This window comes from Gouania willdenowi, chromosome 3, assembly GCF_900634775.1.
Source record: "Gouania willdenowi chromosome 3, fGouWil2.1, whole genome shotgun sequence".
NCBI classification, from domain to species: domain Eukaryota; kingdom Metazoa; phylum Chordata; class Actinopteri; order Blenniiformes; family Gobiesocidae; genus Gouania; species Gouania willdenowi.
The window spans coordinates 10,314,616-10,320,846 of NC_041046.1; the positions used below are offsets into that span (position 1 = coordinate 10,314,616).

At 35.1% G+C, this 6,231-nt stretch overlaps 1 long non-coding RNA gene across 1 annotated transcript; it reads left to right on the forward strand.

Moving 5' to 3' along the window:
• The first annotated feature begins 280 nt into the window (after window positions 1–280).
• LOC114461260 (uncharacterized) lies at window positions 281–2,128 on the forward strand. Its single transcript, XR_003673821.1, has 4 exons — window positions 281–340; window positions 1,591–1,657; window positions 1,735–1,774; window positions 1,988–2,128. It is a non-coding gene; the product is annotated as an uncharacterized LOC114461260 (long non-coding RNA).
• The last annotated feature ends 4,103 nt before the right edge of the window (window positions 2,129–6,231 follow it).

A 6,231-nucleotide genomic window follows, 5' to 3' on the forward strand; every position in this document is an offset into this window, starting at 1 on the left:
ACTACACCTCAAATGTGTGTTTACCCAATCAAATCACAGCTTGACATGCACTGAAAAAATGGCCTCATGGGGGTTGTGGAGCGTTAATGATTTTAGTTTTCACATTCGACAGCATTTTTTTATGTTTGGAAGTAAACATGATTTTGTCATTTGAAATGTTCACATTTTTGGAGGATGTTCCCTCTTTATAAAAATTATATGTCCTTGTAACACACAACGTTCACGCTTTCGCTCAAAAGCCACGCCTCCCACCTGAGAAAGTTTCAACTCTTCGCCCAAGTTTTCAGCCATCTTGCCTCCCTCCCGCAAGCTGGAGCAACCTCAAGGCTAGTTTGAAAAGGTAAGTGTCTCTGAATTGTTATAAACGTTCATGGGATACAGGGAATTCTTATCATCGGCTCTGTTATTTATATTTTATATTTTCGTTGTATTTTGACTTTACTCGCCTGCTAGAATTGCAAGCTGTAGCGCGTGGCGTGGGCTAAATGCTGGAAACCGCCAGTATTCTTATGTCAGTCAGCCACTCAAAGTTATCAAATCTATTTTTCATGTTTCTGTCAACCTTATATATTGATGTTGACCGTATATGTCGCAAATTATGTACATTACCGCACATTTGAAGGCTGTCCTTTGCGCTCGTATTTTTGAGTCAGTAAATAGACGGAGCCCATTTGTCGCGTTTGAAGCGCCAACCACCTGCACCGTTTGTCAAGTTGTGCGTTATGAGCATTTCTGAGTTTCTAATTAACCAGAAGTCCATTCCCACCGTGTGGGTGACATTAACCGGGTTAAATATTTTACCTGGCCTTGTAATAGTAGTTAGTTAGGGTTATGTAAAGTTTAAGGAAGCTGGCTTATATACTCACTAGTTTGAATGCTTTCTTTTTTTTCTTTTTTCTTTTTGTTTTCTTTTTTTTTTTGGTGGGGGGGAAATAAATAAAATTGTAGAATGTTATTTTTTATATTTATTTGTTCAATTATTATTTTTTACTTTTTTTAATTCGTTTGCGGGAAATTGACAAATAATATTTTACACAGCCAGTCTTATTTTACCTCATCATCATGTTTGTTAAGCCAGATATTTATCAAAAAGCTTTAGATCAGTGTTTTTCAATCTTGGAGTTGGGACCCAATGTGGGGTCACCAGGAATTTAAATGGGGTCACCTAGAATGTCTTGTACTTGATAAAAATAGCTGATAAAAAATATTTTTAAGTTTTAATAAATTATTTTTCAAATAAAAACACAACTGTATCCTATACCCTGACTTTCTCAAATAGAAAATTAGCTCATAAATCAGGAATGATGAAAGAAAATAATAAAAAATAAAATACTGTATAAAAATATCTGAGCTGGTGCATTGTGTTACTTCTTGCAGTAATCTTAGTAGTTCTGTATTACATATTGAATAAAAAATTCTCGGAAAAAGCCTGTGGGGTCGCCAAAAATTTGAAGAAAGACCACTGCTCTAGATGTTAAGATGGATGTTTAAATACACTAAGCAAATATAATTGTGTATGTCCATTGTGTATATTTGTATTGTGTATATATTTTTATTGTCTGAAGTGTAGCGTGATGTTATATCTTACAGATTCCTATTTCCAGTAGAACTGGCAAATTTAGTTCAAAGTTCTCCATTGAGAGGCTCTGTAGTTGTGGTGAGTATGTCTTCTGTTATTAAAACTTAGCTCCAGTTGATAAAATGACATTGTTTCTTTTCTCTCTTTTTCAACAGTGAATGTGGCAGTGTAAACTGTGCTCGGTGGCAGTTGCAGGTAGATTGGCTTTATTAAACCACTATAAATTAAAACATCCACACCTTGGGCGTACAAGCCATTATCCGTGTACTTTTTTAGAGTGCCCTTGCACATTTAAAACATGGAATGCATTACACATTCATCACTCTCGAGATCATTCTACAAACGATAAAGCAGTAAAAGTAGTATCGATATTTATTTTGAACCTTATTTCTGACATGTGTTTATAAGGGTGGAGACGAAACCAATCGAAGACAAATCGAGGAGACCACTGTTGGCATTTACATCCGGAAACCAGACTGCAACTCTAAGCCAGGTGACATCGGCGTTGTGATCGAGGGTCAGGTGGTTTTGCGGCAGGTGGACAACTTTCCATTTGCTGTTGCTATGTTGTTTGGTTTAATTTATGCATTAAACCTCGACTACCCTCGTGACCTCAAATATACATTTGAGGTGTTTCAAAAAATCCTAATGGAGCTGGAGGGCACCACTCTTTCAAAAAAGGTTCAAGTGCTCAAGAACAGACTCCATGAATGACTGAAAATGCCAATCTACCTTGGGGGGTAAAACCCAGTTTACAATGTTTAAAATGTTGCACATATTGGATGTCAGTATAGTTTACTTCACTGTTAAAAAAACTTGATGTCATGTGCTGTGATTTTTGTTTGCACTGTTCTTAACCTATAAGTATTTAAATGTATCTGTTTGCAGAGTACTGCATCATGTTTAAATGATCCGAGTTGAAGACCTGTTTCCATGCACAGTATTGCATATTGTCATATATTTTGTTCATTCATACCTGTAGCCGTATATGGAAAGAAATGCAATGTTCATGTGCAATGTTTTCTAAGGAAAAAAAATTGTAATCCAGCAATTTTGCAATGCTTTTTTGTTTCATGTCAATGTGTTTTTGACTGATATCCATTTGTGGATTAAAAGTGGTTGAAGATATTTTGTTTCCATCCCTTTTTTTCTCTGAAAGATGTGATGCATGTAGTGGCATAAGATGTGGTTGTAATTGTAGTCTTTGCAAACTAGCTTTTAGTGGTAGAAGATCATTTTTAAACTAACATAAAATATTTTATATAGTTATACATTTTTAAATTAAATCTAATTTAAATGATAAAATTTGAGTTATTTAATGATAGATCTATGTTCAATTAACATATATATATTGTTAAAGCTTAACAAAATAATAATATGTTAAAACACCATGAAAAAATTATTTGTGTATAGCGTATGTAATTCATGTAATATGCACGTGATTTTTTTATGTTGTTAAAACATAACTTTATTTAGTGGAACCGCTTTCAATGATTTTATTATGTTGTAACAACAGTTTTCTTTTTTCAGTGTGTTTATAAAAGGCCTCGCTCCCTCTTTTCAACCTCTCTCAACACTCTCTGGCCCTCAGCGCTCTTACGCTCCGACCTCAGCTCAGTCTCATCCAGTCCTCTTCTTTGCCTCTGACTTAAACAATCGGAAGTTTTTCGGTTTAGTTATGCAGAATTTTTGAGAAATGATTTGAACTTCTCTCCAGTTAGGCTTGCAGCCACTTCCACAATGACTAACTTTAAGTTTTATCTCCATTTTTTTATTTAACCAAGCAGCTTTTTCCCATTTTTGGAGCGAGTCATTTTTTTTGTAGCTTCCCATGAGTAACCTTTAAACAAACTCTAGCATCTTTGATGTGAGAACTTCTTGGTTAAACTACCCATCGACGCCCAGGAGTGGTGCCGTGTGAGAAGGTGAACCAGAACCAGTGACGTGCCGCCAGGGTAGGCAAGGTAGGCAGTGTCTATGGGTGAATTGATATTTTGATTATTTGTTTAAATTATAATATAATTAGAAATTACAGTGCCTATAAGTTTGAAAGTGTCCGCATTTTGTGCGTTCCATATCCCAAATTCCTAAACAGCGTTTTTCCTGGAACGGCTGCCGTCTCACTCCACTGTAAGGCAGAGGGAGGCCACGCCCCCTCCCAAAGGCACGTTGCAGCTCTGCCTCCGTTCCCATTGCGTGTTTTTACGTGTTTGCACATGCGCAGTCAGGTCCCCAAGATGACAACCATTTACGTCCAAAGGCAGCGTAGAGAGCTGCCTTTGGACGTAACCGCGCTATGCTAAATGCTATATGTAAGTTCACAGTACATTAGTGAATAGATGCCATGTGACCGCTGCTGCTACGTTCTCTAGTGAGTGGGCGGGTTTTATTAATTTCAATACTTTAACTTTCCATTTGTATTCTTTCCTCCTCCTCTTCAGAGCGTTAGAAAACCACGATAAATCCCAAGTTCACACGAACATATAAAACACTCAGAATGTGTATATACCATACATCCATGTTTAAAATGTACATTTTGTGTGATACCAATGAGTCAAAATAACTGTAAATAATTGTAAAACTGTCTAATTTATCATCATCCTTGTACTTGTGTTAATAGCCTGCAAAATAAACATGTACATATTGTAAACGCTGTTGTTTTATTGACATTTAAACTTTTATTAAACCTCTATTCTGACGTCAAGAACCCACTGCAAAAACAGGGAACTGTGGCAATTAATTAAAATACAGTGATCTAGGACACTTAAAACTCCAATTCTAGATGGCACCTCTGGCAACAAACATAATAAAATTAATATTTTTGAATATGAAGTACCGTTTTTCACCAAAACATGCAATTTCTCACAAATAGCAAAGAACATTAGCAATTATGTATTTTTGTTTTGTTTTGTTTTTTTTTAAATTAATGCAAATTCTAAAATTGTGAAGGTCAAGATACAAATGTGATTAATATGTGGACATTTTTGTTTCACAAATTGGAATTTGGTAAGTGATGGTTAATTTAAAATGATAAAAAATAAATCCATAATAATTTAAAGTATCAATAATTTTTAAACTGTTGTGATCAAAACTAAGTCGTATATGGCCCCTAAAATACAAACTGCTTAGCACGCCTCACAAGAGAAAGCCAAGCCTACTAAGGAAGATAACACACAGATTCACATAAAGATTAGGAACACTGTGGATTAAACACACAGCCTTTTTACTGGCTTTGATGCCACACACACACACACACACACCTACTTTATCTATTGAGACATCACTCAATTTGGAGTTATAAGAATTCTTATTTCTCAAGTTAAAAGGCAGTTCAAGTTACAAATGGCTCCAGTAATTCTTATTGTCAGCAGGAAAATTGGCTGAAACCACTAAACCTATTTCTCAACGTCTATATTGCTCTATCTTGAATTTATGGTTTAATTATTGATAATGTAAAGGGTTTATGTTTAATAACATGGTGTCTCACTGATTATCCCACAATAAAAATTAAAAAAAACTGAAAACACACTGGCTGCATGTTAGATGACCCTTATAAAAGGTAAACCTTTCTCATTCTAGATAAAACATACAACAAACTGACTGCCACATACACCACACATGAAGTTTGCTTAAAGAGTACCAGTATCTCACATCAAATGTATTAACAATAAACAAAATATGTGCACATTTGGTTGAAAAACCCCATTAGAAGTGCTTTTTTCATGATTTTAAATCTCAAAATGCAATAAATGGGAAGCAGCCATGTTTTGCTGAAATGTGTCACATAGTTTTTTTAAACTTATTGACATCTGAAGCCTTTTGTCCGCAACTTTGACTTCTTGTCATGTGTTGCTGTTAGCTGACCATCACTTAGTGAGCAGCTGTGGAGAATCTACAAATTTTAGTGTTCATTCCTCTTATTAAATCACACATCAGTTTTTGTAATGAATGTAAACTGATATGGTCAAATGGTGAACAAAGATCATATTACATTTTGGAAATAAGTGCAAAAGACAACCAGGTTTTAACAAGATAATATAGGGTTATTAATAGGGATCCACTGATTGCAATTTTCTAGCTGATCATCGATTTCTAAAAAGCCTGACCCACTATTTATTTTATAACCCAATCTTATTTTATTGTAAATCATTGAATACCCATGAAACAATACCAAGTGGTTGTTTTAACTGCACATGAGGCAGTTATCTCAAATATAACTTGAATAGTTTACTGTTGAAAATACTAAATTATATACCAATTCCTTTAGTCTTTCATTTTTCACATTTTAAAAACAAACTAAATTTGTGCAACAGGTTACACTGCAGACCTTTTGTTTTTGTTTTGTTAAATGCAAAAATATCAATCTAAAAATACCTTGCAACAGCTTACAGGACAAAAGCTGCAAAAAGTCAAACACTACAAAAGCACAGACTGGAGTCACTTGTACATTAGTTGCAGGTTTTTATTCATGTCCAATGCCATGAACTCCATTGTCGCTTTCCTATTTTCACTGTAGATAAGTGCTAACAGCCACCCACTGGCTCTTTGCGCCGCTCGCTTTAGCATAAGCATTAGCTTGATTGCTAGCTTCACATGCTGTATACTCAATTGTTTGGAGCCCTACAGCAACTTATTTCCGGATTACAGGAAAT